Source organism: Macaca mulatta, chromosome 16 (genome assembly GCF_049350105.2).
Source record: "Macaca mulatta isolate MMU2019108-1 chromosome 16, T2T-MMU8v2.0, whole genome shotgun sequence".
In the NCBI taxonomy this organism is placed as follows: Eukaryota; Metazoa; Chordata; class Mammalia; order Primates; family Cercopithecidae; genus Macaca; species Macaca mulatta.
Window position 1 is genome coordinate 79,733,806 of NC_133421.1, and position 25,351 is coordinate 79,759,156.

General features: G+C 40.5%; 1 protein-coding gene across 5 annotated transcripts in view; it reads left to right on the plus strand.

Moving 5' to 3' along the window:
• Positions 1-25,351, plus strand: part of KCNJ16 (potassium inwardly rectifying channel subfamily J member 16) — a 170,664-nt gene that overhangs the window by 142,232 nt on the left and 3,081 nt on the right. The window contains exon 1 of one of the 5 annotated variants that reach the window (XM_015120222.3): positions 24,637-25,220. The exons of the other annotated variants lie outside the window; for them this stretch is intronic. The gene's annotated coding sequence lies outside the window, so the exon portion shown is untranslated. Of the gene's footprint in view, positions 1-24,636; positions 25,221-25,351 lie in introns of those variants that run through there. 5 annotated transcript variants of the gene reach the window in all.

Consider the following 25,351-nt stretch of genomic DNA (forward strand, 5'->3'; position numbering starts at 1 on the left):
CAAGGTAGAGACCAAATTGTCTATGCATTGGCAGTGTGACCTTCCCCCAAATTACTAAACTTCTCTCTGCCTGCTTTTCAAAAGCCTTTACTAGCATCTATATCTTAGATATTATGTAATTTCATTTGATATGGTACCTGGCACACAAGGAGCACAAAGTAAATGGAGACAATTATTGTTAGCTCCATTTTAGAGAGGAGAGAAACTGATATAGAGAGTGATAGGGGGTTAAGACCTAAGCTCCCAGTAATATACCAAGTGGTGCAACTCCAAAGAATACATGTTTTGCTCTCAAGTTAAGAAAATACAAGCCAATTGCAATTTTGCAGTGAGGAAGGTGGGATACAGTTGTAATCTCAAAAGTGCCCCTAACAATTCATACCAGCCCTGACCTGCTTCTGCCATGGTTTTCTGACCTGCAATATTTAATCTTCAGCTTTCAGACATCCACATTCCACCCCGGACCTTGCCTGTCTGGTGAGCCCAATCTCTGCAGGTCAGCCATGCGGATGAGGTGAGGGAAGGTATGTTGGGATGGGCTGGCATGAGGAGTCATGGGGGTCGAGAAGAAAGTTATGGCCAGAGACATTCTTTTGTGTGTGCATAGTTTAATAGAGACAAACAATGTTCATTTTGATCTTTATTAAGAGGCCACATCAGAATACCTGCTTTAAAGTGATTTTTTCCTAATGGTTTCTTCTACCATTGTCACAGTAGCTGCCTCAAACCAGCCAAAGTAGAAGTTCCTATTTTGCTTGACAGCTTAAGCTTCAGGCAAAAACTACTGACATTTATGAGATACCTAGTATTTTACAATGCTATCTGATTTAATTCTTATATAATTGCCCCTTTTAAAAAGACAGAGAACACAGAGGTAAAATAACTGCTCTGAGTTTGCATAGGTAAATGTTGGAGATGAGATTCAAACTAGACTGACTCAAAAATCTAATCTAACTGATGAAAGTAAAGGCACTGTTTTGTTTGCATCACTTAATAATACATCCGTAATCACAAGTCACGATAAGAACCTGATAAGACCCTAAGAGCAGCCATATCATCAAAACCTGAGCTTGGGTCACCTTCAAGATGCAACACACCCAACATCGCAGTGAGATTCAGGGGCACCCTGAAACACAGGAGTAAGAAACAGAAACATCTATCCTTAGAAACTTCCCTTGTAGTCATTCTGCTGAGTTGTTTTTTTTTTAAATTGTTGCTCAGAAAATCCTTGATCCAGTCTGAGTGTTTTGTTTTCTTTGAGCCATATGCAGAATTACAAAATGAAAATGAAAACAGGTCAGATAAAATTAAGAAGTCAGTGCAATGAGCAAAGGCACAGATAGTACCAAAACATGGGTCAAGATGATCTGTCCTGTTGGCGTGACAAATATGGCTCACAATTATTTTTTTTTAAAAATTAGAAGACTCAAGTCTTTTGACTTTATTGAGAAGGTGAAGTCTGACACTGTTGATTTCCAGTCTTCTTGGAAAGGCTTTCATCACTGTTTATCTCATAAAATTGGAGTGCTGTTTACCAGTTAATAAGAAAATGGCATAAAATAAAACCTTTAAATATTAATGTTAAAATAGAACTTCAGCATTTTCTAGTTCAGCCATCTAGCAAACTCAGGAAACTCTTCCAGAAATTCTTCAAGTTGATCCAAATTCAGAGTTAATACTCAGTAGATTGTTTCTGTCGTAAGGTACTAACAACGAAAACATTCTTCATGATACAGACATTAAATCTACATCCCTATAAAATTCATAAGCAGATTCTAGCCCCATTCTTTGTAGCATCATAGAGCAGGGCCCCTGTCTCTCCTACACGAATACAGAGTATTTGTTACTGCATTCAAGGGTGTGAACCAACTGGAGCCAGGGCCATGTTTTGACTATCTCAGCGTATCTAGATTACAGTACAGGGAGCGTAGTTGGTGTTCAATAATAGCTTTGTAGAAGCAGGTCTATATCATCTTTAATAGTTTCTTCTCTGTTTTTTCTTTTTCCTGATTTCACACATCCACATTCCACCCCGGGCCTTGCCCGTCTGGTGAGTCCAATCTCTGCAGGTCAGTCATGCAGTTGAGGTCAGAGAAGTTATGTTGGGATGGGCTGACATGAGGGGTAATGAGGGTCAAGATGAAAGTTAGGGCTAGGGACATTCTTTTGTGTGTGCATAGTTTAGTAAAGACAAATCAGTCATTTTGCATTTTGATCTCTATAAATGGCCACATCAAATTATCTGCTTTAAAGTGGCTGTGTCCCAGTGGCTTCTTCTACCATTGTCACTTTTGAAGGAGGGTTCTGTTCCACTTCTTCAACACTATAGTGACCTCTATTAAACAAAAGAAGTACCAGGAATCAAACATTACATTTCAGATGTGAAATATCTCCCAATAAACCAGCATTCACTACTTCCACTGGGAATTCTCTGTGGCTAGAAAACTATTTTTGTTGAATCTTTGCCTTGATTTTCTGGGAAAGAGATATTTTTAACACCATTCACCTTCCTCCCTCCCTTTCCCCTTGCCCACTTTTGCTAGCCCTCTGAGCTTGACATTGATAACTATTTAGTATAATCAGTTGCCTAAATTTCCCTGCTTGTGAGTTTCTCCAATCCCTAGAGCTGAGGGCATTTGATTCCACACGCAGGCCCCTCTGCTCCAGGTCGTGGGATGGGTCATTCCTAGAACTCCTAAGTGAGTGGCTCTAAAACTCATCTCAGGGCACTTGGTGAGCATTTCTTGTAGTGAGTTCTGCTCTGAACCTGTGCTCCAGTCCTAGTGCCTGAGCGTTCTATTTTTTCCAGAGTTCAGGTCCAAATAGCCACCATTACTCTGATTCCATGTCCAACAGTTCCTTTTATTACTAAGGCTTAAAACTTTAGCAATAAAATGACATACATTTCTCGTGTTTTTTCCCCAACATTTATTATCCTGTGACCCTGAATAAATACCCCAAACTAGTTAAGCTTCGATTCTTCATCTTTAAAATAGGGATAATATTGATCCCTTGTTCTCAGGGTAACTGGGAGAATTAAAAACATTTCAAGGACATAAAATGCCTGGTACGTAAGAAATGTTTCTCTCTGGCTGATAATTGTTATCTGATTATCCTCTCTCAGTTTGGAGGTCCTAAATCCCAGCTCCATATCTGGATCCCAGTTACTTTTTTTGCCATACCTATTTGATGCAGACTTCTTACCTACACAAGTATCTACATACTGCCTATTATCCCTTTTCCTAACTTCCCCAACACTGGGTTTTCCCCCCTTTCTCTTCCCTTGTTCTCTCACTGGGTGTCTGTTAAGCTGATTAACTAAAGCCCTGCCCCTCTTTACTCCCTGTTCCAGCAGCTCAACTGAATTTCTGTCCTTTTACAATCATAGCTGGATGTGTCCCAAGAACAGAATATGCCACACTCCAGTGGGCAATCCTAAACTCTTGGCTTTCGACCTTAGAAGTCTGGCCATTACATTGCTTTTTCATCCACATGTGTCAGATCTAATAATACTTAGTTGAAGATTTACTATCTTCTCCCTAAATAACTGCTGCCAGTCACTGGCATGATCCTCTCGGCTCCCCAGCCCCACAATCTGCTAGCATGGAGCTTGGCAAACTGTATTCCATCAGCAAAGATCTCCCAAGGCTGAAGGACCCAGAAACTTGGCTGTCCAGACCTACGCTATTAGGAGATATAACCTCTTCAAAGGGGAAGGCACTGCTTCTACTTAAACAGTTCTCCTTTGTGATGACAATACATACTTCAGTCCTGTCAAGTTTCTCCAGACACGAAGATGGAAATGTGCTTTTCCGCTTCCCAGTCTCAGGCATTCTTTTTTCTCTAATTTGGCATGACAAACAGACTCTCCATCGTCACCTGTTATAGTATGAATGTCTCTTCATTTCATTAATGCAAGGTTGCCACTGACATAAAGTGCTTTTTGTTTTGGGTCACTCTTCTGTACCCCCATCCTTCCCATATCTAATAATCACCATTATTATATTAGAAGGCAAATTTCTGATCACAGCTTGATAGTGTCCTTGAGGCGAACAGGACGATTTTCTGTCTACCCAGTGAAAACCACCTTTGGTTCTTCACAGTGATTTCACAGACAACCTAGAGCCTGCGAGGGGACTGGAATGTTGATCTCTAACTCTCTGATCAGGAACTAGACTTACACACCTACACACTTTGCACGCACACGCACGCACACACACACTCATTTCCAGCATCGAGTCTTTATGATGAGAGCTAGTTCTTCCATAAGAGTCCAGCTTCTGACTGCAGAAGGAATTAATACCAGGATAATTCTGTGTACTTTGGATCCACGCAGTAGGAAGCTTATGCTTGCTGCTTTCCTCAGGATGCCCTGTGACATCACCCACACTGGATTGTTTTTCCTTTTGTGTTAAAACACTTTGGCTTCATTCCAAAGGGTGTCTGAAGACAACAAGCCTTCCTTCCAGTCTACCCCGTGGCCACGTAATCCCACAACTGGAAACATTCTTCTGCATGAAAAGGCATCACTCAATTAGCTGTCACTCAGAGCACCCCTCCCAAGTCTCGGCTTCCTTTGACCTCTTTCCTTGCTGATGTTTTAGATTCTTAATGGTTTGATCTGGTGGAGGTCTGTTACAGTTGCTTGCTACTTGTATTTGTGTCCCCCAGTGTGTATATTAAGGGCTGATATAGTAAGGAGAGTGAGTAGATGTATCTCAGGAAAAATTAAAGATGACCTCAGATGCTAAAATAGTTTACTGCAACCATGGTGTCTGGAGTTGCAGGGAATAGGATATAATCTCCTTAATTCTAGAAAACATGGTTCAAGCTGTGTATGCAAAAGATATGCACACCTGAGGGCCCGAGTGTGACATTAGCCATTATGCACCACTCACACTAGTTATAGAGACCTGGGCTGCAATGCTAGTTTTTATGCTTTCCAACTCAATGGCATTTAGTCAACGGCTTCGTTTCCGTAAGACTTAGCTTGTTAAATTGCAAAACACAAAAGATATAATACAACCTGCTTTTCAAGATGGCTATTAGGATTATCGGAGAGTGACGCAGCACTGAGCCCAAAAAAGAGGAGATGGATCTGGGCTAAGGGGAAGGTGTCACTAAAAGCAGAAGCTGGGAGCACGCAGAAAAACCTTGATTAGCATCATAGATTGCCTGCGGGCTGGACCTTCAAAGTTGTACCACACTGAACGCTTGGTTGTACTATTAGACTTCCTGACCATTACTGCTTGGATAGCTGAGATTTTGATTAGTGTTGTTCTATTAAACTGGTGGTAAAATCTTTTTGGGGAAAGGAACAGGGTACATATGTCCACAGACAGGCAAGGTCACTGATATGGTTTGGCTGTGTCCCCACCCAAATCTCATCTTCAGTTGCAGCTCCCATAATTCCCATGTGTGTGGGAGGGACCAGATGGGAGATAATTGAATCATGGGGGCAGTTTCCCCCATACTGTTCTCATGGTAGTGAATAAGTCTCACAAGATCTGATGGTTTTATAAGGGGAAACCCTTTTTTGCTTGGCTCTCATTCTCTCTCCTGCTGCTGCCAAGTAAGAAATGCCATGATTGTGAGTCCTCCCCAGAGCCATGTGGAACTGTGAACCCGTTAAACCTCTTTTTCTGTATACAAATTACCCAGTCTCAGGTATGTCTTTATCAGCGGCGTGAAAACTAATACGGTCACCAATCCCAATGTATTGCTTTCATATAAAGAACATTTTTTGATTCAAATAAGAAAAATAGAAATCAGAGTGGTCCTGCTCAGGAGAGGGTGTGGATACCTGCTTTGCTTGATGGCACAGCGTAGACGGTGTCTTGCCACACCCAGGTGCCCCTGGGACCACCCAAGAACCAAGTGTGAATCCTGGAGGGCTAGGGGTTGATGGGCAGGGCCTTGCACTTCTTTGGTTTTCACAAAGTTTTAGTGACATTTAGCCAAATATGAATAACAGGACAAATATTCCTTCAGCCTATTATGTCTTCTCTCATAAATGTTTCTGGATAAGGGAGCTGGCAGGGGCACATTCACAAGTTATTGACAATCTGTCTTTGAGGACAGGTTTCTAATTTTTTTTTAATGAGGGCATCCAGTCTATGTTTCCAGGGGAAAATTACATGAGATTTGGGAGTTTAAATGCCAATGATGTTTATAATTCTCAGCTAAAGCACCAGTATTTCTTTCTCCTGTCTTGAACTCTATGAATGAAAAAAAAATAGTGTTGGTTTATAGTATAATCCTTCCAGTTGTGTTTGAAAGTTCTGCAGTACTCCCAAACCCATCAGCTGAATGATCTTTTCATAAATATTATCTATCATTTATGAGTACAAATGGCATTTTGGTTAAGTTGAAGCAAAAGGTAATTTTATTATCAGAGAAAATATTCATCTCATCCCTGTCCCCTTCTCTCATCAACCTCAAATAAAACAAGGCCATGTGGTCTACAGTTAAAATTGTTTTAAATAATATTTAATTAAATCAGTATCTAAAAGTATCTAAAAGCACTGATTTTTTTTGTTTTGTTTTGTTTTGTTTTGTTTTTTTTGAGATGGAGTCTCACTCTGTTGCCCAGGCTGGAGTGCAGTGGCCGGATTTCAGCTCACTGCAAGCTCCATCTCCTGGGTTTATGCCATTCTCCTGCCTCAGCCTCCCGAGTAGCTGGGACTACAGGTGCCCACCACCTCGCCTGGCTAGTTTTTTGAAAATTACTGATTTTTAAATACATATTGGAAATCTTTCTCTATGTAGCTATACCATACACGTTCTTGGCTAAGAAATAATTACGTTGTGGATGCAGGAAACCTATTTGTTCAAGGCAAGCACCACTCAAATTTTCTTAGGCAGATTATCTGCTGGAAGAATGAGCCCAAGGAATTAAAATTAAAATTCCTATACTTCCTTCTGCTCAACAACCCAGAATGTTCTCCTTGGTTACATCTTTCTCATCTGATAGCTTTATTTCAAGGGAACAAAAATTCAGTTTTAATGGGGCATTCTTTTCAAAGCATATAATTTATTCCAAGTCAAATGCAAATTGATTTATCACTACTTTCCTTTTATGGCTTATCTATGGCACCAACTTCCTTCATTTGCCTAGAAAATCAAGAATTAACCACCCAAGTCAAATACCAGGAAAGTATCTTTGTTCCTTAAATGCTGGGAAAAGTCTTAATGCTAGTCACCTTTCTTTTGGATCTAGCAGCATCTTTCTCACTTTGATATTATTCCACCATAGAAGACTATATTCTCAAAGAGCTGTCTTTTCTTCTCTTTTTAAGGAAAATATTACTAACTTGGGTTGCTGCTGTGTGTATAGGCATTCATAGATAATAAAATTCCAACCTTCCAAATCAGGACAGGATGATTCATTCTTCTTCTCTAGCACTATCATGGAAATAAAAAATGTGATTGGAAGAGAAAGTATTAAAAAAAAAAATACATGGAAATTCAAGATTCTATCAAATACACTAACTGCTATCAGCTCTCTAAATCTTCTATTATCTGTAGTAAGTGGTAATGCTTCCCTGCTAAGAGGCCTTGAGAAGGCACACACTAATAGAAAGTTAATCTCACGTGACAAGCAACATATAGCTTAAGGTATTGTCTCAAGACACTATCTATCTGGATCTTCCTAGGAAGATCTTTTGTCTCGTATATTAAGGCCTTCTTAATTTATCTATATCCACAGGGAAAATGGGAATTGAGCCATCAGCCAATAACACTTACTTTATTTTCCTTTCTAATAAAGATGTCCTGAGTTTTCATTGCAACAGCTTAAAACAGAAACTCAATCACTTAAAGGTCAAAGAAATTGTAGACACTATCCAGGGAGTTTCTGGTCTACGAGTAAATCACATCTGTGAGTTCAGTGATTCCCAGCAGATTGAATAGACTAATAAATAGACTCCCTGTAAATTGCCAAAGAGGACAGTCTGCAGGCCAGTTCTCACAAATGGGAAAAGAGCAACAGAGAGATAGGAGTTGGATTTCTGTTGGCATACCATAAATACCAAATTTTGAGAAGGTCAAAAGTCATGACACATATGCCTTCCATAAATTACATTTGTTTTGAAATGAACAGTTAGGTTCAACCAAAGCAGCTCCCATACAAAACTATATGGGAGCCATTCAAGATTAGTCATAGGTAACCTGGCATTTAGAAACACCATGGAGAGTGTTGTCATTCTGTCGAAAAACACAACGCAGGTAACTAGTACAAAATGACTTCTATTCTTAGCAATACTTGTAGTTCTTCTGGGCAGTTCTGTCATGTCTCCCTGAAGGTCAAGGCAATTAGATGCTAAACAGAATTCTGAAACAAATCTGGGAAATTGCCAATCTTATAATTAATGGTGGTGGAAAAATGCCAGTTAACTCTCTTCCCCATTTGGATCTACACTTGAACGATGATATTAATCTGCATAAGATAATTCCACTTTCCATTCGTTATTTGGTTTGGCTAAGACTGTAGTCATAGCTACACGCACTGTGATTAAAAACTAAACAATACTACCTAGTATGAAAGGAGGTTTGGAAGCACAGCTTCTTTTCATCCTCATAGCAATCCACTGATCTGCATTTTCAGATGGGCAAACAGAGGCTCAAAGAGGTTGATTAGTTGGTGCAAAAATGCACAGTCTTACTTCTTACTAGCAATCAAGCAGGTATTTAAACTCAAATTCTTATGTATCGGAATCTAGGTCTCAATTTTTGAAACTTAAGGTCTCAATCTCGAAAACACATAAGAATCAATAAAGGACCAACCAAATCAGGATTGGGGTGAAAATCGAGAATCTACAAGTGTTAAGATGATCCCCTAGAATTTGAAAGCAAATAGTTGACTACGCTTTAAAAAACACCGCTATACTATACTGCTTGTAGGGATATCTACATGAGGTGTTGGAGGTTATGAATATGTAGTTTGAGGTTATGAATATCTAGCTAGGGTCAGCTATTTAGGCAAACCTGCATCATGAATACATAATTGCCCTCCTCAGAACTCAGTCATTTGAAGGACCATTTACTTGAGTTTTGTACATCTAGCAATACAGATCTTAAAGTAGGAAAGTTGCAAAACAGCACAATTTTTAACACTTTCTTTCCAAAGTCATTGAAATACTAAGATAAAAGAAAGATTCTTAAAACAGACATTGTTATACAAGCCAAGAAATAAAGGTATTAACAGTTTAATATGGTTTGGAATGGGAAAGAGACAAAAGGAGGCACCAAAAAGGGGAAATGCATTTGATGCTCGTTTAATGCTAACTCTGCTTCATCCCCAATGTGTTATCCACTGTTTTCATGATTTCCCCAATTGGTCTCCAGTGGCCAAATGTGATCTGACTCCCTCTTCCCCCCACCTCCTTGTTTTAAATGAGATCTGGTTTTACTTAGATGAATTAAATGTCACTATATTTGTTTCTGTAAATTGTTCCAGCAAAAATTACAGCATCAATGTCTGACTTTAAATGTCTGTATGACTGTCTGCCTCGCTGGGCTATTTATAGCTGCCTTTAAAACAGTCAATAAATGCTTTTAGATTGCTATTGATTTGTTTCCCCTTTACAAAGCCTCAGAATTAATATTTTTTGAAGTATGAACTGAAAATACCTGTTTTTCTTTCAGCAAAATCCATGCATGTTTACTGTTAAATTTTAGAAAATATGTGAACAGAAGAAGAAAAAAATCACATCAAAATTAACATTTTGTTGTATATCATTGTTTTTTCTCCATTTTAAAATATATTTAAACTTAAAAACTCTATTGTATGAGATTTTTTGTAGCCCTGTTTTTATTTTCATTTAAAAAGCCCACATTTTTTTCCTGTCATTCTTCTACTCCATTACTTTTAATGGCTATCTATAGAGTAATCATATGATTGTACTGTTACCTATGAAATCAACCTCTCATTTATAACGCAGCTAATTCACATCCAGATTTTGTCACTACAAATAGCCCTCCAATGTAGTCATGTCTTTGTATTCATCCATAATAATTTCTTTAGAAAAAAATGCTGAGAAAGGAATTGCTGCATTGGAGGGTGTACCAGATTCATAGACTACTGTCACACAGAGCTAGCTTACCTCCAGAAATAGTTTAAAAGTATACATTTGAATACATCTTTAAAGTGACAATATGACAACATGCATTAATATTAGGGGAGTCACATTTCTAGTAATTCAATTATAGACTTAACAAATTTAATTAAATGCTTTTACATGAACAGACACTTTTCAAAAGAAGACATACAAGCAGTCAACAAACATGAAAAAATCCTCACTAAGCATCAGAGAAATGCAAACCTAAACCACAATGAGATGCCATCTCACACCAGTGAGAACAGCCATTATTAATGAGTTTTAAAACAACAGATGTTAGTGAGGCTGCGGAGAAAAGGGAATGCTTACACACTGCTGGTGGGAATGTAAATTAGTTCAGCCACTGTGGAAAGCAGTTTGGAGATTTCTCAAGTAACCTAAAACAGAATCCAGCAATCCTATTACTGGGTATATATTCAAAAGAAAACAAATCATTCACCAAAAGTTTCATGCACTCATGTTGATAAAGGCACCATTCACAATAGCAAAGACATAGAATCAACCTAAGGGCCCATCAATGGTGGACTGGATAAAGAAAATGTGGTCAATATACGCTATGGAATACTACACAGCCATAAAAAAGAACAAAATCATGTCCTTTGCAGCAACATTTATGCAGTTGAAGGCCATTATCCTAAGTGAATTAACACAGGAGCAGAAAACCAAATACTGCATGTTCTCACTTCCACTTAGTGGAAGCTAAACATTGGACACTCATGAACATAAACATGGCAACAACAGACACAGAGAACTGTTAGAGGGGAGAATGGGGAGGGCTTCAAGGTTTGGAAAACTAACTTGGGCACTATACTCAGTACCTGGGTGAAAGGATCATTCATACACCAAACCTCAGCATCACGCAATATACCTGAATAACAAACTTCCACATGTACCCCCAAATCTAAAAGTTGAAAAAATAATAATAATATAAAATTTCTTACTGAGATCTATCATCGGTCCTGAGGAAGATGATAAGTGAAAACAAATAGTATAACTTTTGTGTTTTCTGTTTATGAGCTGGTATCTGCAACAGGGAACACGTAGGATAAATGGGAGGAATTGACAATTGGTGTTTGGAGAACTGTCAGCACTGATGTTTTTGTAGTTTTAGGAGTACTAATTACCCTATGAGGGGTGAAATTTCCTTGAGGATAAATATCATCTTTGTATTATTCAATTATTTATTCATTTATTTCTTCAAAATATAATTAGTAAGTGCCTATACATCACATATTGCTTTAGCTGTTAGGGATATAGTGGTAAATAGACAAGCATGGCCCTCGTGGAGTTTACAACTTATTTCACAGAACAATCTAATCAACAAAAAAGTTAATCAGTGGCAGTAACATCCTTGGGCTTTAGAGCAGGATATGGCAAACTCTTCTGCAAAGACTCAAATAAACTAGGAAAATATTTAAGGTAGTAAATATTTTAGGCTTTGTGGACCACATGGCCTCTGATGCAGCTACTCAACTTTGTAAGTTTGTGTGATGTAGCAGAGGAAAGACTTTCCCTCTAGCCTCAAGTTCAGTAAATTCAGTAGAACTTATGACTGTTCAGAACTTGAGTCTGCAAAATAAGCTGACAAGAGGCAGATTGTATCAGTCCATTCATACATTGCTATAAATATCTGAGACTGGGTAATTTAAAACCTAGGTAATTTAAACCTGTTTTAAAGAAAACAATGAGAACACATGGACACAGGGAGGAGAACATCACACACCAGGGCCTGTCGGGGGTTGGGGGCTAGGCTAGAGGAGGTTTAGCACTAGGAGAAATACCTAATGTAGATAACGGTTTCATGGGTGCAGCAAACCACCATGACACGTATATACCTACATAACAAACCTCCATGTTCTTCTGTACATGTATCCCAGAACTTAATGTATAATTTTAAAAAAGAAAAAAATTAAAATACATAAACAAATGCATGCTGAAAAAAAAGAAAAGAGGTTTAATTGGGTCACAGTTCTGCAGGTTCTACAGGAAGCATAATGCCAGCACCTGCTTCTGGGGAGGCTTCAGGAAGCTTACAAAATGATGGAAAGTGAAGGGGGAGCAGGCATATCACATGGTGAAAGCAGGAGCAAGTGAGAGAGAGTGTGGAGGACAGACGTGCCACGACTTTTAAATGATCAGATCTCATGAAAACTCACTATTGTAAAAACAGCACCACACCATGGGAGATTCTACCCCATGATCAAAACACCTCCCACCAGGTCCCCCCTACATTTCAACATGAGATTTGGGTGGGGACAAATATCCAAACTATATACTTCTGTCCTAGCCCACCCCAAATTTTATTTCCTTCTCCCATTGCAAAATACAATCATTCCTTCCCCAAAATTCCCAAAAGTCTTAACTTATTCTAGTATTAACTCAAAAGTTTACAGTCTTATTTGAGATGAGGCAAATCCCTTCCACCTATGACCCTGTAAAATCAAAAACAAGTTAGTTACTTCCAAGACACAATAGGGGCCTTGTACAAACAGGCATTGGATAAACATTCCCATTCCAAAAGGAATAAATTAGTCAAAATAAAGGCTCTACAGGCCCCACACAAATTTAAAACTTAGCAGGGCAGTCATAAAATCTTAATGCTCCAAAATAATCTCCTTTGACTCCATGGACCACAGCCAGAGCACACTGGTGCAAGGGGTAGATTCACAAGGCCTTGGGCAGCTCCACGTCTGTGGCTTTGCAGGGTTTAGTTCCTGAGACTACCGTCACAGGTTGTTGAATGCATGTAGCTTTTCCATGCGCAAGGTGGAGGTTGCTGGTGGATCTACTCTTCCGGTGTCTGGAGGATGGTGACACTAGGCAGTGCCGCAGTGGGGACTGTGTGTGGGGGCTCCAACCCATGTTTCCCCTCTGCACTTCCCTAGTACAGGTTCTCTGTGGAGGCTCCACCCCTGCAGCAGGCTTCTGTCTGGACACCCAAGCTTTCCCATACATCCTCTGAAATCAAGTGAGAGGTTACCAAGCCTCATAACTCTTGCATTCTGTGAACCTGCAGGCTTAACACTACATAGAAGCCACCAAGACTTATGACTTGCACTCTCTGAAGCAGCAACTCAAGCAAGCTGTATCTGGGGACCTTTGAGCTAAGGCTGGAGCTGGAGTGACCTGGATGCAGGCAGCAGTATTCCAAGTCTGCACAAAGCAGCAGGGCCCTAGGCCCAGCCCACAAAACTATTATTTTCTCCTAGTCCTTTAGGCCTGTGATGGGAGGGGTTTTCTAGAAGATTTCTAAAATTCCTTTGAGGACTTTTTCCCATTGCGTTGGATATTAGCACTTGGCTCCCTTTTAGTTATGCACATATCTCTAGCAAGTGGTTGCTCCACAGCCTGCTTGAATTTGTCTCTCCAGAAAGTCTTTTCTTTTCTGCCATGTGGCCAGGCTGCAAATTTTCCAAACTTTTACACTCTGCTTCCCTTTTAAATATAAGTTCCAAATTTAGGTCATTTCTTTGCTCTTGCATCTGAAAATAGGCAGTTAGAAGCAGCCATGCTGCATCTTGAACAATTTACTGCTTAGAAAGTTCTTCTACCAGATACCTAAATTATCGCTATAAAGTTCACACTTCCACAGATCCCTAGGGTAGAGGCACAATGCAGCCAAGTTCTTTGCTAAGGCATAACATGCATGAGTCACCTTTGCTCCAGTTCCCAGTAAGTTCCTCATTTCCATCTGAGACCTTGTCAGCCTGGACTTCATTTTCCATATCACCATTGGCATTTTAGTCACAACCATGTAACACTAAGCAATTCCAAACTTTCCCTCATCTTTCCGCCTTCTGAGTCCTCCAAACTCTTGCAACCTCTGCCTGTCACTCAGTTTCAAAGCTGCTTTCACATTTTCAGGTGTCTTTGTAGCAATGCCCCACTCTCAGTACCAATTTTCTATATTAGGCTGTTCTTGCATTGCTATAAATACCTGAGACTGCGTAATTTATAAAGAAAAGAGGTTTAATTGGCTCACAGTTATGCAGACTGGACAGTAAGCACAGTGCCTGCATCTGCTTCTGCGGTTGCCTCAGAAAGTTTACAATCATGGAGGAAGGTGAAGGGAGAGCAGGCACTCCACATGGTGAAAGCAGAAGCAAGTGAGAGAGAGAGAAGTGTCTGGAGAGAAGAGAGATGCCACACACTTTTATATCACCAGACTTTGCAAGAACTCACTCACTGTCATGAAGACAGCACCAAGCCAAGAGAGATCTGTCTGCATGATCCAAAGCACCCCACCCCATGGCATCCCACCTTCAGTGTTAGGGATTACAATTCAACATGAGATTCATGAGATTTGGGCAGCGACAGATATCCGAACTATATCATAGATTAACAGGAGAAAGTGTATATGCATTTATCCAGTGCATTTTCTTTTCTAGGAAAGAAAAGTGAATACTCAAGAAACCAGTTAGACTTAAAAGCTTATTATACCCTCTTTATAAGAGAGAAGAGAGTGGGGATGCAGACAAGTTGGGGGGTATAAATGATTTGGGGGAAAGATGATGGGGTCCATAGAAGAAGAGGTGACAGTCTGTGACAAAGTTTGTCTGGGTGTGGCATGAACTTCCAGTTACCCCTTCTGGATATGAGTGAATCCTGGTTGATAAAACTGGGGAATGGCAGGGGTATCAATGACAATTGAGAAGTTCTTTTTGGAGGATCTGTCCCTAGGCAGATAAGGGGATCCCAGAGAAAGACTGCCTGTATCTGTTGTCCCACAGAAACCCCAGTTTAATGTAATCAGCTACCAAAGTGGCATATTTTGGGGTGGCATTTCCTGAACATTTTCAGGAACAATATGTAGCCAGAGACCTTAAACAATGGTCTGGCTGTATTCCAATGAAACTTCATTTACAGAAACAACTCAATACTCAGATTTGGCGCTCAGGCTGCAGTTTTCTGACCCCTGTGTTTGTTAGTGAAAGCAGAAGATACAGTGAAGATCTCTACCTATCACAGAACGGTGAGAAGAGTAGTAGGAAGTACTTTAAAGAGGTGGCCAGATTTTAGATGTATCAATCTGCTTACCATACAGATTATGCAAATTAATTGCAATGGAATGAAACTGGAGAGTTTTAAGCAAAGAGTGACATGTTTTGACTTTGTTTTAAAAGAGGTCTGGGTGTAATGGGTCACACCTGTAATCCCAGCATTTTGGGAGGCTGAGGCCAGTAGATCACTTGAGGCCACGAGTTCAAGACCAGTTTGGCCAACACAGTGAAACCCCTAGTGAACATTGTGCTGCTTAGACATTTCTCTACTGAAAAAAAAAAATACAAAAAAATTAACTGAGTATGGTGGCACGTGCCTGTTGTCCCAGCTACTCAGGAGGCTGAAATATGAGAATTCCTTGAATCTGTTAGGCAGAGGTTGCAGTGAGCCAAGATTATGCCACTGCACTCCAGCCTGGGCAGACTGTCTCAAAAGAAAAGAATAGAAAATAGATTGACGTGTAGGAAGGGCAAAAATAGGAGACCTCTTAGGAAACTGTTGCTGTAGCCCACTGAAGACATAGTGGTTTTGACAACAGGGAGAATTGAGTAGATTTAATATCTACTTAGAAGTGAACTAAAGGGCTTGCTGGTAGTTGGCATGATGATTTAAGGGAAAGTCATGAGACCATATGCTTGCATATAGAATACTTTTTTTTTTTTTTTTTTTTTTTTTTGGTGACGGAGTCTCGCTCTGTCGCCCAGGCTGGAGTGCAGTGGCATGATCTCGTCTCACTGCAAACTCCACCTCCCAGGCTCACGCCATTCTCCTGCCTCAGCCTCCCAAGCAGCTGGGACTACAGGCATCCGCCACCATGTCTGGCTAATTTTTGTATTTTTTTTAGTAGAGACAGGGTTTCACCATGTTGGCCAGGTTGGTCTCATACTCCTGACCTCAGATGATCCACCCACCTTGGCCTCCCAAAGTGCTGGGATGACAGGTGTGAGCCACCACGCCCAGCCAGGATACTTTTTCAAAAGGTACATGTAGTTAAATTTTAACTGATTTTTGTTGTTGTTATTTTTCAAGCAACAAAAATTATCCTTGGTTAACACCAGCAGAAGAAAATATTATTGAAAAGATAACAGTTTAGCTTATAGCATCAAATATAAGAAGACAGAATCCGATTTGGGCAGAAACAAGAGGCAAGGCAAAATAAAAATCTTGTCTCAGAGACTGCCTCTTAGGGAGCTGTGACTTGCCTCTCTCTTTCACCACTGGCCTCTTGACTGCCTGCCATTCCTTAAATAATAGGAGTCAGCAACTCTTGTGTCATTTCCTCAAGATTCAGCCTAGTTTGTGAAGTTCTGCTTGGCCACTCCTAGGTCACGTGGCCCTTCTGCACATGAAGGGTGAGAAAGCACCGTGTGAGAGGTGGCTTCTGATATCTTCCCTGGCCTCATCCTAATCTCGGTCATGATCATCTCTTAGCTCATTGTTGAAATAGCTTTCTGGTTTACCTCCCTCCTTCTGCTCTTAAATTTCCCCAACTGATTTTCCAATGGACAGCCAGCATGATTTTTTTCAAATGCAAAAGTTACCATGCAATGCCCTTGGTTCAGATACTTCGATAGCTTTCACTGTACTTGGCAGAAAGACCCAAATCTTTACCTATGAGGTATTTTATACTCTGGCTCTATTTCTCTTTCTAGCCTCAATTCTTCCCCATTTCAAGCCATGCCCACATTCAGGTCTTTGGAAAGCACGTCCTATGTACCTTTGAGTCATGGAGCCTTTGCAGATACTGTTTTCTCTGCCTGGAAAACATTTTTGCTTCCTCTTCTTATGGAGTTAATTCCTCTTCCTCTTTCAGATTATAGCCTGGATATGCATCTCTCCCAGACTAGATAAGGCCTGTGTGATAAGCTATCACAGGAGAGAGATTTATTAAAGTTAAGGGATAAGGATGACTGTAAATAAAAGACAGCTTCCCAGGTGTTAGCTATTATGCGCTTTCATTTTATGTCATTTAATCCTCAAAAAAAATTTTGAGATAAATCGACTATTGTCCACTTGATTTAAATAAATACAATGAGGCTTACAGATGGTGATTCCATGCAGCTAAGATGTGGCAAAAAAAAAAAAAAAAAAAAAAAAATGAGAATCCAAGTCTTTGATCTTCATATTCCTGCCCTTTGACTACTCTGCTGTTAGACCACATTCTGGAGCTTGGACTGTACCCATGGTAGCAGGAGGAGAGATACTTACATTTCAGGTTCAGAAATGATCACTCTGGATGAAAGAGGCAATAAATGAGTTGAAAGGCTGTTATGTAAACCAGGTGAAGCCAGGTGAGAGATCTGGAAAGCCTGCATTCAATGATAAAATGCAGATGCGTTCCTGTAATGATAACTTCTTATGAGAACCAGGTCTTAAAGTTAGATTAGAAAGAGGGAGGCTGCAGCCAAATTATACCTATAAATAGTGAGAGCCTTAACAACCAGATAGTGGCTGTACCTCAAACAAACAAAACAAGATAGGGAGCAAGGTCTGAGTTGAGAGCATTTTAACCTAAGGCTAGGAATGAAGAGCTCACTCTGAACTTGAATGTCAGGCCCTGGACGAAACCTTCTCCGATGGCCCGGTTCAATAATAACCTCCCTCCTTGCTCCAGGCCCTTCTCCATAGTAGCACTTTATTTTGTGTCCTCCATGATAGTCATTACTATCGGAAATTTTTCCTTTGTATTGCTTTCATGTTTATTGATACCCGCTTCTCCAACGTAAACTCCAAGATGCTGCAATTCTGTTTTCCAGTGCCTAAAAGTGGATGGAACATAGTAGGAACTCGAGTTTTTTTTAAAAATGAATGAAAAGAAAACAAGAATGAAAATAATTAGTAGCAAATACTCCCATGGGGAATGTAGAGGCTGTTGGGGGAAGTGCTTTCCTTATACAACGAAAAGAGACTGAGCTGTGGTCTTTTAAAGGAACATCAGATCCCATGTTATCTGACTTCCTTGCCAACCCAGATCCAGCTCAAGGTAAAAAATCTAAGCAACTTGGGCTAACATCCACCCAAGACAGGGATGGGCAGGGTGATTTTCAAGATAAGAATAAGAGAAAGTTTCAGAACCGTCTTAGTAAAACATGTACACACAATTTAAGACAAAGAATAAGCATGATAAACACCTTGTGGATTTCTTTAACCTGTCAACTTTGCCAATCTTGTCAGTCCTGTCTTTTAGGCTCGTTCCTAAAGTAATACAGAGCAAAGGAGTAAACAGTAATACAATTTTTAAACTGAGTTGGATAGATGGGTGTGTGTTTGTGTATGTGTGTGTGTCTGTTCAGATATGTGTGTTGACAAGGAGCAGTGGATCTCCCATGTACTGATGGTTGTAAAAAGAAAGGAAAGTTGGCTGGGCACAGTGGCTCACATCTGTAATCCAACACTTTGGGAGGCTGAGGCTGGAGGCCTGCCTTAAACTCCTGAGGTCAGGAGTTTAAGACCAGCCTGGGCAACACAGCGGGACCCTGTCTCTAAAAATAAATTAAAAATTAGCCAGGCATAGTGCACACATCTACAGTCCCAGCTACTTACTTGGGAGGCTGAGGTGGGAAGATGGCTTGAGCCCATGAGATTGAGGCTGCAGTGAGCTCTGATCACACCACTGCACTCCAACTTGGGTGACAGAGCAAGACCCTGTTTCAAAAAAAAGGCCGGGCACAGAGGCTCATGCCTGTAATCCCAGCACTCTGGGAGGCCAAGGAGGGCGGATCATGAGGTCAGGAGATAGAGACCATCATGGCTAACATCGTGAAACCCCGTCTCTACTAAAAAAGAAAAAAAAATTAGCTGGGCGTGGTAGCGGGTGCCTGTAGTTCCAGCTACTTGGGAGGATGAGGCAGGAGAATGGCGTGAACCTCAGAGGCAGGGCTTGCAGTGAGCCGAGATCGCGCCACTGTGCCTGGGCGACAGAGCAAGACTCCATCTCAAAAAAGAAAAAAAGAGAGGAAAGAAATAAAAGTCTCCTTGTCCCTGGGGCTTTGACGAACTAGTGGAAGGACAGAAAAGTGGCCCAGGTTGCTTTGTGGTAAGAAACAGTGATACCATTTCTGAGCTTAGATAGAAATATATACTGGGAACCACATGCTCTCTGCCAGTGTTCTGCCAGTGGAGCACCCTTTGAGAGAGTGAAAGCAAGTGTTCTGATATTCTACAGAGGATGAAACTCAGCTCTCATGGTGTTACTGGAAAAGGGTCCTGATCCAGACCCCAAGTGAGGGTTCTTGGATCTTGCGCGAGAAAGAATTCGGGGCCACAGAGTAAAGTGAAAAAAAGTTATTAAGAAAACAAAGGAATGGGCTGGGTGTCGTGGCTCACGCCTGTAATCCCAGCACTTTGGGAGGCCAAGGAGGGTGGATCACTAGGTCAAGAGATCAAGACCATCCTGGCCAACATGGTGAAACCCCGTCTGTACTAAAAATACGAAAAAAAAATTAGCTGGGCGTGGTGGTGCACACCTGTAGTCGCAGCTACTCGGGAGGCTGAGGCAGGAGAATCACTTGAACCCGGGAGGTGGAGGTTGCAGTGAGCCGAGATCACGCCACTGCACTCCAGCCTGGAGACAGAGCAAGACTCCGTCTCAAAGAAAAGAAAAATAGAAAACAGAGGAATGAAAGAATAAAGAATAGGTCCTGTATAGACAGAGCAGAGCATTCAAAAAACCAGATGGAGGAACATGCCCACCTTGGGTGCAGTGCTTTTATATATATAACAAAGGAAAAAAATCATGGGGGAGATGTGATTTACTACAAGAGCTTTTGATAAAGGATTCTTAATTTTTGTGTAACTACAGTATTCTGCAAGAATCTATATTATTATCTTTAAAGTGAAACTGATTCTTAGTTTAAGAATGCTTTTGTTCTTAAGATATCAGGACATCAGGACATTTCCTGGGTCTGTTAGGTCGTAGGTCTGTTCAGTAAACATGATTACCTTATTCTTTTAACTGTAAATATCCTGTTGACTAAGAATGCCTAACCTCCTGGGGATGCAACACAGTAGGTCTCAGCTTCATTTTACCCAGCTCCTATTCCAAGATGGAGTCCCCCTGGTTTGAATGCCTTTGACAACGGGGCTCAGATTCAAGCAATAATTATTGAATGACTCCTGTGCGTCTGACCCATTAAAAGGTGGCTTCCCATTCATTATCTCATTCAAACTTCACAGTAATGTGGTGACATAGGTATCATAACCTTATTTCATGAATAAGTACCATGAGGCTCAGAGAAATTATTTCTGTAAGATGCTCAGGAAGTTGAGGGCAGACCTGGAACTGGGGTCTGCCTCCTAATTCAGGCCCTCTCTGCAATACCGAAAACCATTTTATTTTAGACTATTCATTAGATTGGTGCAAAATAAATCGTGGTTTTAAGTTTTGCACCAAACTAATATTATGGGAATTTGATTTCTAAACTAGATAACTTAAAATTACAATTTATATTGTTTTGGTGCAATCTTGAGATCCAGAACTATGGAGAAACGTAATCCCAGATTCCACATTTCTTCTACTTCTTTATAAAACAGAGCAACATTTGGGGAGAGGTACGATTTATAATCAGGATGTAGATACTACTTAAGGAAAAACCGGGCTAGAAACAGGATCTCCAGATGTTACTAGTGATGCTGTCACACTGGATTTCTTCCCAGCTCCAGCTTTCAGTTAGTTGTTTGCTCATAACATATTATAACCCCTTTCTATAGCAAACTGGCACAAGGTTTTCTTAAACTGATTCAGGAGGAGAAACTGTAGAGTTATATCAGGAGAGGGGTAAAATCCACATTCACCAAAATGGTGGATTAGGGTTAGAGGTTAGAGTTGAGAGGGAGAAGAGAAGAGAAAGGGAAGAAAAGGTGTAGGACAACTTGCTCTGGGGATGAGAAGGAAACCTGAGAATGCCACTGACTTGTCACCAAAGGAGAAACTTACGTTAGAGAGTCAGGGAGTATTTGGAGAAACATGGACAGTTATCTAGTAGGTTCTGGGTAAAGCAAGAGTTCAGCGGCCAACTGAAGAGCTCCACTTAAGCGGGTCTGAATGTCTTAGGAGGATTCCAGGCCTCAGGCTCCTGCATAATTCTAGGGCAAAGGCAAAAAGTTGTAAAACAGGTTTTGAGCAAAATAGCCACATAGCCTAATTTGGCCCGGCATTGTCCTAACTCTTAATACCTCTCTCTCTCTTTGCTTCTCAGCACCCAAATGTACCATCCAACTGCACCTTCCTCTACTGGCCTACTCTTCACCTACCCTGGGTCCCATCCTCCCCTGTGTCCTCCCCCTCCCTCAGAGCTCCACCTTAGCCTGTCTTCAAAGGCAATGACCTGCATACAGAATTAGGCCATCTCTTCTACTCTCCACCCCATCAGCTCTCAAATTTCCACCAAAACTTATCTCATCTTATAGCTGTCAGGAAAGTAACTTGAATACTGAGGACTTCATGTGTTAGCTACCTCAGGTCCTTTACATGGTAAAGAAGGCACTTGTTACCTCAAAGACCACAGACATTCAGAACTGGATTTTTTGAAGAAATTTTGGACCTTTTTTGTGGTGCATCTCAAAGTATACAAAGCACACAATTCATATTAATATATTATGTTAAGTAGATGCTACAGGAAAGATCCAGTTTTATCACCAGTGTCTTAACCACTGTGTTGTACCCTCGGTATGAGCTTACCTTTGAAGAGCAATCTACAAGAGGAGTTTACCTGGTAAGTTGCTGACTTTGAGAGGAGGTGGCAAAATGGCAGAGGAATTGTTTCAAAATTGATGAGTCTAATTGAGAGGCTTTTGTGTACTGGAAACAGGGACAAATAAGCAGGATGTGCATGTGATGTTGAGAATGTTCCTTGCTGTGTATAGCTTATTTGAAATGTGCTAAATTATTAAAAGTTTCTCCTTAAATACATACAAAGATTTAGAAAGATGAGGCCTAAAAGCAGATCCTGCTAGTCACAGTAGCTTAAGAAATGTTTCTGTATCTGAGCTTAAGACAATGAGTAAGACATGAGAAAAGTGGTTATCAGGGTTGGGGTTACTGTCCCTTCTACCTTCCCCTCTCTCAGTCCTCCCTGTGGGATGAAGTAAATCAGGGAGTCTCTGGCTGCTTTCCTCAGTGTCTGTGCGCATTTAATAAACGTTGATGGCATTCTGAGGAAACGCTTCACCATCCTGAGGGCACTGCCTCTTCTCTAGCCTCATCTATAAAAGAACTCTAAGTCATTTCTAGGCAAAGAGATGGCTGTGCTTTTACTACCTTTGTCATTATTATATGGCAGAAGAGACCTTACCTGATTCAGCGTTTTCTTTTGAACTTCATATTCTACGGCTTTGTAATGATAGTAATTTTCATTTGCAATTTAAAAAAAAAAAAAACAAAAACCTTTAAACCAATGAAATAGCTGCAAGGCTGTTGTATCAGTTCAAACCCCAAGAGTGCCCCAACAAACACCACATGGCGTTGTGGAGCCACACGCTGTTTTAATGAGCGCCTGGGCGCAGACGGGCTGAGGCCTAAAATGGCGTCAGCACCAAATGAGTAGGGGCAGGGGTTTATATAGTCTCCTGTAAACAGGAAGTGTCTTCGCCTGATGTAACTGCTATGCGGTCCCAGGATGGCCTCTGGGTCTTCAGGAGGTACGTGTCTTCCGGCTCCTCTCTTCCTGTTTCTGCTATCTTGCTGACGCAGGCTGCTGGTGCAAGTGGTCTTGAGCCTTGGGACTGGGCCTGAGAAGGGAGGAGTTACTCACCACCCACCTGGCAGCTTCCAGGCCCAAGGGAAAGTCTTTCAATAGCCACCATCGGTGTCTAGGGAGCAGCATGCAAAAAATTACAAAAGTAGGAACATTGCAGATGCTTTCTCATGGTGGAATTGATGGCGACAAGAAAATTACAAAAGCATCGAAGCACTTTTAAGGGTGAGTTTTAATCCTAAGAAATACAAACGGTAAATATAAAATTCTAGTCAATGAACAAGTGCTAGCCTCTATTATTTAATGGTAAACAGCTGGAAAAAAGCTCAAATTAACACGAAGTACTAAATAGGAGACTAATAACTATTTCGTCTAGTCAGTGTGACAAAAAGGCCTCCATAGACTTCTTTGCTCATTGGGTAGGCTGAGAAATGGCTCAGATTATATATGATTTATTTGGTTACATATGATCATTTGGCCTAAAGACAACTGTCTTTTTAAAAATGCGTTATTTATATAGTTGGAGATTCAAGAAAAGGATAAGTGTATAGCCCTAAACAGAATCTGAATGCTTGTCTTTGGCTAAGTTGAAGTTAATGATCACAATAATGAAACCACATCAGGAAACACGGTGAGTTTGGGGCCAAATTTTCAGTTGTAACTTGTATCTCTCAAATTGTTACATTATTCAAGGGTACATTTTCCATACCCTCAAATTTGTTCACTTGTAACTTGTATTAATTGAAAATTCATTCACTTTGGAAGGTGTTTTGAAAGAGGCTTGTTTATAACAGTTGCTGGTACCCCTGGAATTCAAAATGATGCCAACTGAATGCCATTTCAAATAAAACCTTTTTTATTTATTTATTTATTTATTTATTTATTTATTTGGCAGCAGAAAAGAGCAGAGTCACACAGTAGCTCTTGATTTATGAAACGGTGTTTTCTAACTCTCAGACTCCCACCATGTGTGTAGTTCACTTGAAGGAACTAGGTTGGACACATTTAACAAGAAAATAATTCTATCTCCGTATCTGCTTTTTAATTTGAAATCATATGGGCCTTTGATTATACTTCATCCCATTTTCATGCCTCCTATAACCAGTTGAGAGAGTGGACACTGAGAACCATACATCAGCTTCTTCTGTTTGTAAAATATTGTTCAATGACAAGTCAGACAGATGGAAACCTCCAAAGCATGGTTGTTATTGTGGACAAAATTTGTGGAAATATTTTACATTGAACCATCCAGTAAGCATTTTCGCAGCTCTATGTCACATCCGGGAATTATACAATTGGTTCCCCCTGAACCTGGTTGAAGTGCTGAGAAAGGAGAGGATGTAACAGATCAAAACTGATCTGGATGATGGCAGAGTGAAGTGGCCGACAGGCAGGTAGAGGACAGAGAGAAACCCATACATGCCTTACAGGAGTTTCTGGCTTTAAGCGGAGTCCATCCTTGTAAGTGATGCATTAAACAAAGAGTTTATTGTAAAGTGGGCCTGATCCCTGGAGGAAAAGAAAATTGATTCTTTTTCACTGGAGGGAAGTTAACTCTTTCTGTCCTTTTGCAGCAGAGAAGGTGCTGAACACGTATTTAGTGATGAATTTCCCTGGTTCGTTCCAAGGGGTCTTTATGTCAGGAATAGTATTTATTCATACTGCATTTTCTATGCAATAGAGAGGCAAGATTCCCTAAAGTCTCCCCATTATACTCCCTTCATCCCATCTAGCACAGGTAGACTGTGTAAAACCCATATTCTAATAGTTACTAAGCTATTAAAATTGGCTACAATACTTCTTTTTGTTTGTTTGTTTTGCGTAGGAGTAACTCAAGATGACTTTGATGTTGCAGTTTTAAATTTCACTTTGACTTGAGCTGGGAAATCCATTGACCTATTATACCATGGATGATAAAAATGTTGAGAGCTGCATGTTCTGCCTTGATCTTTTCAAGACTGAATTTGGAAGGAGAAAAATTATTTTGCCTAAGGACGTCTGTGAAAGTATCAGGAAAACATTGACAAGCCAGAGAGAAGGGTTCAGTTGTAGTGTGCTCCCTTTAAGAGGGAAACGAGATTAGCAACTTTGGCAAATTTTTGGGACTCTATTCAGAAGGAAAGAGAAGAGCTGCCAGTGTCAAAAAAAAAAAAAAAAAAAAGGATGGATGTTATGAGACAAAGGCAGAGGCAATTTTACACCTTTCTGAAAGCTTACCTGGGAGTAGTTTTAGCTCCACTGAGGTTAAGAAAGATGCATTTTTTTTCTTTTCTTTCAAGACTAAAGCTGGAGCTAGGGGGAAACGGGTTTAATGTGAAGTAGTGCCCCTGTCAGTTCTGTTTGTCCTGGGAAGTACACAAGGAAAAGAAGCCTCCGTGGAAGGGAGAGGAAGCGCCAGGTGCTGAAGGTGAGGGATTACCTGTTACAACAGTAACAATTCTGAAAGTTACGTTATGATATGAAAGTAGAAACTCTTTATTGCATCCTTTTTTTAAGGAAAAACCTGATTTAAACAGTTAGGAAGCTTATGACTGCTAG